This window comes from Cornus florida, unplaced genomic scaffold, assembly GCF_030987335.1.
Source record: "Cornus florida cultivar Cherokee Brave unplaced genomic scaffold, ASM3098733v1 CherokeeBrave_3.0.0_Hap2_Chr11, whole genome shotgun sequence".
NCBI classification, from domain to species: domain Eukaryota; kingdom Viridiplantae; phylum Streptophyta; class Magnoliopsida; order Cornales; family Cornaceae; genus Cornus; species Cornus florida.
Genome location: NW_026775581.1, coordinates 53,327,669 through 53,337,568, shown reverse-complemented (window position 1 = coordinate 53,337,568; position 9,900 = coordinate 53,327,669). Strand labels below are relative to the sequence as shown.

Below are 9,900 nucleotides of genomic sequence, written 5' to 3'. Positions count from 1 at the left end.
TGTTTCTTGTTTTTTTTACATGTATTTAAAATTGAAAGAGACTTCAAGACAACTGATGAGTCCATATCCTCCAAAAATTATTTGGCGGTCAGACTCGTGTGGTTTTAATTAGGTTCAAAACAGCCATGCAATGTTTTTTTTAAGGATTTATGAAGTCTTTTCATTGCCCGAATTAAATTATTCCAAATTTATTGTTTTATTTAATTAAAATATTTAAATCTATTTCAACACATTAATTTTATATTTCAATGCAATTTTAATATATAAATAAATGTGTCAAAACTTAATTTAAGTGTGTTAAAATTAAAATTAATAATATTTTGAAAAGAGATTTTAAATGTGTTAAAATGAATTTAAATGTATTTCACATAAAATGTTATAAACACCACAACAATCGGAATTACTACAACAAATTATCCAGAGCTAAACTTTTATTAAAATTGGCAATGATTTACTGTAGATTAATGGATGCCACCTCTCCGACTATGATTCACTTGCATGTACCTGCTATTTCCATCAATGATGATATATATACATTGATGGAAATAAACACATATTTCATTATTCACAACATAATATTACAAACTAAACAAACACATATTTAATTATTCACAACATGTTTTTAGTGAAAATTCAAATCTCAACCTTTGTTTTTAAGAAGGAAAGATTATATCATTATACCAAGATAATATTACAAACAAAACAATGCTAACTAAATTTTTGTGTCAAGATTTGTGGTGCCCTCAAAATAAGATAATTTAGAAGGCCCAATGTATTAAGATCAACCTACCACTTGGAAAGGAAATATCATATCATTGTTATTATCATTATTTTTTTAAAGTACGTGCATCGACCTCATAATACATGCATCATTTAAGTAAGGAGTGTGATTCGAAAGCAAGATCTCAAGAACTTACATTTCGAATCCCTGCCAACACCACTATACCCATAAAAACGAAATATCATATCATTATACTAAATTCCTTTCATCCATCAATGATAATATCACATCAATTATAAACTACATGGAATAAAAAATAACTAACACGCAATTTAGTAAAAATCTGTACCAAGACTATAAATAACATTTGTACCAAGATTTGTGGTGCTCTCCTAATAAGACAATTTAAAATATCAACCTTCCACTTTGAAAAGGAAAGATCATACTATTATTATTGTGCCAATTTTCTATGATGATTGATCATATTATATCCAACTAATGTACTAAACAAAATTAATTTGAAATTTTGCGCCACAATTTGTGGTGCTCTCGAAATAAGACAATTTAAAACCCACAATGTCTTAAAATGATAGCTTAGCTTGGTTTAGGAATTGCTCCAACATGATTTATAAGATGAGGTTATGCTATTATTATTTAGCATAATTTGGAGGAAAAAGTTTTGGAACCAAGTACTAATAATAGACCTAAAAAGTAGAAATCAGCCATGGTCAAGGGAGTTGCATTAAGTTTTGAATTTTAATTTCGATCTTCTCAATTATCACAGACCAGATTTGAAATGCGGACGTGACACTTCAAAAATTTTAAGGTAATAATTTTTCATAAAACAAAAAGAAAAAGATATTTTTTTCGCTTAAGACCCTTAAATTATTGAACGGCCTCTATAATTTGAGGCGGCTCTACATATAATTGTCACACGAAAAATGTATTTAAATGTCTACTCATATCAATTTCGCTGACAACAAAATTTCGTATCAATTAATCATCAACTGTCTATCGTGTTATGGCATGTTATTGTTTACGGGAATCAAACAAACTATTTGGACTTTGTTTCATCCATCTTTCGAAAAAACAAAAATGAAAATCTAATCTTAGGTTAGATTATGGATGGGGCCTGGACAAAGGACACAAAAGTCGTCACAATTAATCTTTTCTTTAGACATTTTGTGTAGGAGGGACCCTTACTTTTCCTTAGACATGATGTGACTCACATTCAGTGAAGGGAACATAAAATTTGTCTTGTGGAAAATGTGTAATTAAAGCACCAGTTTATAATTGAGCCGTTATCAACAGAAATGGTGACTACATTACCCCTTTTTTTACCCTTCTCTCTCTCTCTCTCTCTCTCTCTCTCTCTCTGTATTTGAGGTTTCGCCCAGATTAATTTTTAAAAATTTAATTCACTATCTCAAACTAGGTAAGTCACTAAGTATGACAGTAGAGGCATAGTCCCAAGTTATCGTAAATTCTTAGTAAAAATCGAATCCTAAACCTTGATGCTCGTAAATACCTAAATTTAGATGATTTTATCACTAGGCCAATCCCTTACCCTTTATTTAGAATCAATTATTTTAGGATTTGGAAAATGAATCAGAATTGGAATAGGAATTGGAATTAAAATGAAATTCTATTTATATGTTTGTAACAAATTGGATTTAAAATGGGATTTTGAATAAAAATAAAATAATACCATTTTTGCCCTTATTTAAATAATAAATGAAATATTTATTTTATTGCAAAATATACTCCAAAGTTACAGCAAGAAGAAGACAAACAATGAGAATAATTATGTGATAGAACTCTGGAACATGAAATTTATTTAAAAAAAAAAAAAACAATTATTAAAGATAATACTGGCAATATTGGCATATATATATATATATATATATATATATATATATATAAATGACTTATCGATGAATTCTCAAGAATTGGATAATATGATTTTTACTTATAAAATTCTGCTTTATTCATTTAAATTTTTAAGTACACAAATACTAAAGTATTGGATTCCATGACTTTTGGTTATATGTAAAAAAAAAAAAAAAAAAAATTTAAGGTGGTGGATCCATTGTTAAACGCAGACTTTTGGTTATACAATTTTGTATTGTGGTAGATCAATCTGTTGGAGTATCCCAAACAAAAAAAAATGGTGTGAATTATGGGGGATTGTATTATAGATTTTTCAAACACAAGAATACAAAAGTGGTGGTAGATCAATTTATTAAACGCAATATAAGATACTGGAGTATACCAAACAAAAAAAAATTGGTGTGAATTATGGAGGATTGGAGTATGAGTTTTGGTTATAAAATTCTGTATTGTAGATTTTTCAAGTATATGAATACAAAAATGATGGCGGATCAATAGGTTAAACATAGATTTTTAGTAATTTTCAGAAATCTATGTCTTACTCGAAGGAGAAATCCATGTTTTACTCAAAGGAACTTTGAGGATCAATATGTTAAAAGTAAGATACTGAAGTACAAAAAAAAAATTTAAAATATATATATATATATATATGCTCAACAATAAGAGGAAAATATATATGTGTGTATATATATACATTAAAACAACGACGAGGTGGTAGTAGGTATTTAATAAGATAGGGTTTAATAAGAAAAAAGGGTTTAATAACAAGAAACGTTGGAGGGTTAATTAAGGAAGAATTCCGTGAAGACCTGACATTTTAGACTGGATTTGAAACGCAATGAAAATGGTATTTGAAATCTTATAATTATCAAATCCTATTTGTAATTCTGTGATTCCAAACGAGACAAATCCTGTTTCCAAATCCAAATCTCATTAAATTTAGCATTTCAAACAAAGCGTTAGGGTTATCATTGATTTCAGTAGTATGATCTCATCGTTTTAAAGAAAAATTTGAGAGCTCAAGTTCATTAACTTTTGGCAGAGGAGAAAAATAGAAATAAAAATAAACAATAGTAGTGTATAATCTAAGTGACTTTTGAAAAGGAGGTCAAAACTATCTGCATTCCGTTTAGTCCTTGGAAGCATTTTTAAATTTGATTTTCTTGTTACTAAAGAATGAAAAGATAATCATAGACCACCTTAGGATAATTTTACGGTTTTAAATATTTTGATCTATTAATGTCATTTCCAGAAATTCCAACTTTTTTTGTGTGACGTAACTCAATATAAGTGATATTCAAAATTCCAAAAACACCCTTCTAAATATGAGAAAATATAACAATTTTCAAAATTTAAATATGATTTTAAAGAGAGTAACGCGGTAGAGGGCAGCTCTCCTGACAAGAGTCAGTAACCTTTTTATATTTTGATTGTTTGACTTAGAAAAATCTAAAAGTTTGCAAAAATAAAAGCAAAGTAAAAATAAATAAATAAATAAAAAGAAATTATTTCAATATATGTGATAATTAATATATTGAGCTTCTGATAGATTGAGAGATTGATTTAATTATAGCTTTTTTTTTTACCTGTTTGAAAGAGATATATATTTTGAGACGTTTCAAAATGGTAGGAGGGACCTTACTTTTGGACCTAAAATGAAAAGAGATTTGATCAGAAAATTCAATTGTTGTGTGATATAATGGTATTTTCTTCATATGTAGTAGGAGGTAGAGAGTTCAAGCCAGCCTTGATAGAAATAATATGAATATGTGAGGTTTATTTATTTATTTATCAATATTAAACATAAATATATTTGTATTCTTTCTTCCTGTTATTATATTTTTTCATTGGCAATAAACTCAAACCTCCATTTTCACTTATGAGGTTTGAGTATAAATAATAAAATTATTTTGTGGTCCTATGCACTAAAATTCGTTTGATTACAAAAAGTCAAAATTAATGCAACAAATTCAAAGAATAATCAAACAAAACAACCAGAGATTGCAGAATTTTCTCATGTCCCTTATTTTGGGGACCTTGGCTTCTATTTATAATAAATTACAGTGGTTGAATTGGCTTATGATCCGCATTGCTCATCCTCCAAAATTTTACTATATTGTGTTCATTTCCTTGTACAATTCTGTATAGTTTTACATAAATAAAATGTGATTATCTTGTATTTCCTTCTTTACGTAGGACTTGATTAGTAAAAGTGGGCCGGGCCTCCTTAAGATGTTGGGCAGAATCTTGGGGCTTGTTGGCATGGTTATGACCCGTCTCCCCTGTGGCTGGGCCATTAATGGAGTCGGGCTTGTCTACTTGGACTTGTGCTACTTCTTTTGTTCAGCCCATATGGATTGCTTCTTGTGGACCTCCACTTGATGATGTGTCATGTCATTATTGGAGGGTAAATTTTCCCTCCACACCATGTTTCCTAAAATTGAGTTGCAATGTGATTATCGATATTTGATGGGTTGGGGTGACACTTGTCAATTTTATGGTCTAATTGGCAGTATTATTTTTACTATTAAATTGTGGTTTTCCAACTTTATTTGGTAAGATTTAATTCTAATAATTGATATCTAAATTTTCATTATGGGAAAGTAGACTTAAATATATTTGTTTGTAAAAAAGCCATCCCCTATTGTTGTCATATAGACCCCTCAGATGACAACTCTTAAGAACTCTAATATTTTACCAGAAACTCTCAAAGGGGTTTTAAGGATATTCTTCAAAATCTAAAGGTACAATGTGGAAGGGGAAGGCACGAAACTAATTATTGTGAGTTGTGCAAGGCGGAATGGTTATGGAACACAATCCGGACTTGTTTGGCCGAATCTCATTAACAAATAATCAAGTTACATATGTGACTGAAGAAGTATTGAAAATACCTAGAGGGGTGAATATGGTCGACTTTCCCTTTTATTTGATTTTTATCAAATTAAATTTTACAGAAATAAAACTAACAATCAATCCACAAAGCAAAAATAAAAGTGTAAGTAATGTAAAGCAAAAGTTTAAGTTTGACACCAGAATTTTAGCAAGGAAGCCCTAATTGAAAAAATCCATCCAATTGAGAGAAAAATCTTGGAGACTTTCACACAATCTTTAGCAAAACGATCCACTATCTTCAAAGCAAAGTACAATGGATTTTATCTCAGGCTTACACCCACTTTGCTCTACCAAGAACTAATTGTTGAATAGCTTTGCGACTCCCCCGTCCCAACACTCTAGCTTTTAGGTTTACACCTTACTCATTGTAGAAGGGTGTTGTAGGTAAAACATAAACACTCCGTGAATGCTTTGTCCCCTTCATAGCTCAATTGATTCCTCATTTCCTTCAAATCTAAATTGGTGAAGATAAAAGAGAAACTTTGATTTTCTCAATGGTAGGAATGAATCTTTAATAAGTCGAACTCCAATCAAATAGAGAACAACATTTTAAATCACTCATGTGTATAATGCACTATCAAATTGAAAACAAACACTACAAGAGGGCTCTTTCAAAAATTGCAAAAGTTGATTTCAAAAGCCATAAAAATTCTTAGAGAAAAAAGTGTTTATATAGATTTTGTAAAGACCTAAAACAACTTATAAAACAGGTCTAACTTGTGAAAAAAATGTCTTCTCGGTTGAACAGGCCCATGTCACTTGTCTTGATCTTAGTAGTAAGCTTAAATTTCTCAAGCAAACCCTCAACCTTGGCCATGCTCAAGTTCTCCGCAGGTAAGATGACTTCAAAATATACGGTTGTGACATCATTGCGCTCTATGTGATCCTACAACATGAAAACGTTGCTATAATTATTCCAATTTTCCAGTACACTTTTTGTTTATATTACTGAGAGAGAGTTGGGAGTGTTTGTACCAACAATAAGAAAATAAAATAACAGAGCCTTGTATCCCTTCCTCCGGCATGATAATTCAAGGTGTTCAACTTCCTATTGGGAGGTTTGTGTGTGACATACTGTGTGAGTTGTAGTTTTGGTACCAGCAATAAAGAAAAAAACAATACCTTGATGAATGGATCATTCCCTTTCATCATCGATCCCAGAAAAAGCTCACCAACAAGGTTCAACAGACTTTCCATCTTCTTCTCTGTACTCAAGCAGAGTATCATCATCACTGGGGAAGCGCTCCCGTGCGAAAGGAGACAGCCGAGTGTATATATATGAAGGAAGAGCATGATCTTTGCCTCCCTGTAAAAGAACAAATTAATCTAGGAAATGAAAGTTAAAGCAAACATAATAACTTTTAATATCAATTTGGAGAGCTGAAAGTTGTTTGTTCGACTCACTAGGTAACGAGTTCCAAATAGGCCATTTGGTTCAAGAAGATTTATGTTGTGGGTGCCCAAATAATCCTGTGCCATGAGAATAATGGCACTGGCAAGATTTCACTTAGTACGAAGAAGATAATTAGATTCACAATCTACATAATCAGAGAATTGTGACACTAGTACGTCCTCGTCCATGTTCAGCTTGAAAGCACAGAAAAGGACCTTTCTTTGACCTCGGGTCAGGCCATCAACTATTGAAGGAGTTGACCATAGTGGATTAGCCATCAAAAACAGTTTAAGCTCCTTGTTGACAAAGTCGCAAGCTTCTCCTTCTGATCAATATCTGCATTGCACATTGTTCATAATATCAGCCATCGAAAAATAAACATAATACCAATTAAAAGCTAAAATACTCATAAACTGCATGCATACATAATTTAATCACATATCGCCATGTATACAACAAGTTCAGTTGGCAATCTAATCAATTCACCTTCAAATCGGTTTGGAATGTTTGTAGGGTCAAAAATCATAAGGTTTATTGGCATAATTTATGTTGGAATAGGGGAAGACCAAGATGGTCTGTACATTCTGTTTTGGTGCTACACAAGGCTATCTTAACCAATCTGTATCTTCTTCAGCAAAGAGGGATTATTCTGGTTTCTAGATGTGTTGTCTGTGCCTTAAAATCATTGAAGATGTGGACCACCTTTTTTGTGCCTGTGAGTTTGCTAGGCAGGTTTGGATGAACGTGTACTCTATTTTGTCTAGTGTCTCTATAAAGCTTCTCTACAGTCCATGAAATGGCGTGGCATTTCACTCAATCAAGAACAAGATGGTAAAAATGATTTTTACCGCCACATTGTATTTTCGTTGGAAAGAGAGAAATGATAGATTGCATAATAACAAATCCAAAGCATCTACAGAATTTGCTAAATGTATCTTGTGGGAGTTTATGGACATTTTGGGGGGTATGCCTTCATGATGTTCTTAATCTTCTTATCTAGTTAGCATGAATCTAGGTTCCTGTCACTGGATTCTTTTCGTGTCGACACTCTCTGTTTTTAACTGAGGGTATGCCCTCAAGCTTCTCTTTTGTACTATACTGTTTTCATTTATAAAAAAATTCCTCCATTTAGGGAAAAAAAAAACCGCATGATATCATATATCACAACTTGAAACCAACAATCAATAACACATTGTCAACAAGAAATGAGAGACAAAATAGATTCTAAAGTCAGAGAATAAGCTAGATTTGGCATTTGAGAAGTATGTGGAACATCTCTGTTTCAAGTCTGATACAAGTAAATCGCAGGTACGATACTTCTTCATGACAAGTGAGGAATCTATCATTCTTTGAAAGTTAGATAGAGATGTTGCTATAAGAGAAAATTAGGGCTTGTGTGATGGAGAAAAAGAAAAGGAATAAGCAAACAGAATACTCGGTTTCAAACGGAAGTTACAGCGATCAACCGACTAGATATTTGCACCGAAGAAATTTCGATCCATCTACTCGGCGTCGATCATAACACTCCGAATTCTTGAAGAACGTAAGTTGTTTCAGAAATCGATGTGCCTATCGGAATTCTCTAAAAATTCATTCGTGCCAGAACACAAAAAGTAGTGAACCATGCCAATATGAGAGAGAGAGAGCGAGAAAGATGAGAGAGAAATTTGTAAACTGAAGAGAGATACATACATTAACCTACTTAGAAATCAACTACTTCAACGAAGGAGTTGTCCACGCTTTGGTTGCGGTTTGGTGTGAGGTCGTCGCCGCCGCAGCAATCTTCAGATTAGGTCATGTGAACGAGGAAGAGAGAGATTTCTTTCTACTTTGGTTAAATAATGAAATACTCCTTAAAATGCCGACGTTTTATGCTTGAAGCCCCCCATTGGATAATTCCTAAAACGCCGACATTTTATGCTTAAAGTTTGGCTCTTCTGCTACGCCGTACTTGGATCTGAGCTCACCGGTTTACACTAGTTTGGGCTGTGAGAAAAAAAAATCTTAGCCTATGTCTGGTTCGCCTCAATCGACACTATGTGGAGTGATTGATGGGTGTGGTTGCAAGAAATATTTAACTTGTTCAATTTTCCTCTTCTTTAGTGGCTTATCGCCGTCGCTGGAGTCCGATGAAGATGTCAAAGCATCAGGCATGCGTGCCTCCTCCGCCGACAACAAAACAATGGCCACCGCCGCCGTCAATAGCTACGCGTGAAGCACCAGTTAAAGCAACATCGTTGAGACATCAGGCTTTGCGCCGCCGATCGCCGCCGCTCCTTTCCCTCCACTGTCGCTTGACCTCAGTTTGGCGCATCTCAGGGGAAGCTGCCATTTTGCCGGATTTTGGGTTCGTTTGTGTATATTTGTATTTGCAATTAATGTTTATCTGCCAATATAAATGTTGATTCTTTGAATTAGGTTTGTTTTCGCCGATGCTCTCTGCTTAAAAACAAGATTGATTGATTGTTGTTGTTGTTCTTGTGGTTGTTTCGTTTAATTTAGATTAAACTGTGAATTTTTGAAACAAATAGTTGCCCAAGTAATGACCCTAGGGGTGACTAGAGTATTGGCAAACGAAACTTTTTTTCGATTTAGTATCATTTTATTTTTCTCTATAGTTTAGAGACAAATATGATTCATTGTAATTGAATACTTTTCTAGTTGTAATGTAGTTACCACTTAATATTTGGAATGTAAAACAATGAGCTTGCTACACATGAGAAGATTGCTTTTAGCAAATGAAAAAGTCATTTTGTATATTCAATCATGCTAATTAGTCATGCAACTAAGTGTGATCATCATTGATTCAAATAAATAAATTCATTTTAGTTTCAATGCATTTAATTCAACTAATCTTTTAGAATTAGCATTTGCACAATATTGAAGTGATTAATATTCAAGGTGCAAATGTTATGAAAACATTATCATAGAGTTTATAACAAATTTATCAAACACTTGGTGTGCATATAAACTCTAAAGGTGAATGATGTGTTGAATATGCATT

General features: G+C 32.5%; 1 long non-coding RNA gene across 1 annotated transcript; it reads right to left on the bottom strand.

Annotated features, from left to right (window-relative positions):
• Positions 1-5,775: 5,775 nt before the first annotated feature.
• LOC132286699 (uncharacterized) lies at positions 5,776-9,434 on the bottom strand. Its single transcript, XR_009472842.1, has 4 exons — positions 8,589-9,434; positions 6,908-7,232; positions 6,626-6,809; positions 5,776-6,389 (listed from the first exon to the last, which is right to left on the bottom strand). It is a non-coding gene; the product is annotated as an uncharacterized LOC132286699 (long non-coding RNA).
• Between the last annotated feature and the right edge of the window lie 466 nt (positions 9,435-9,900).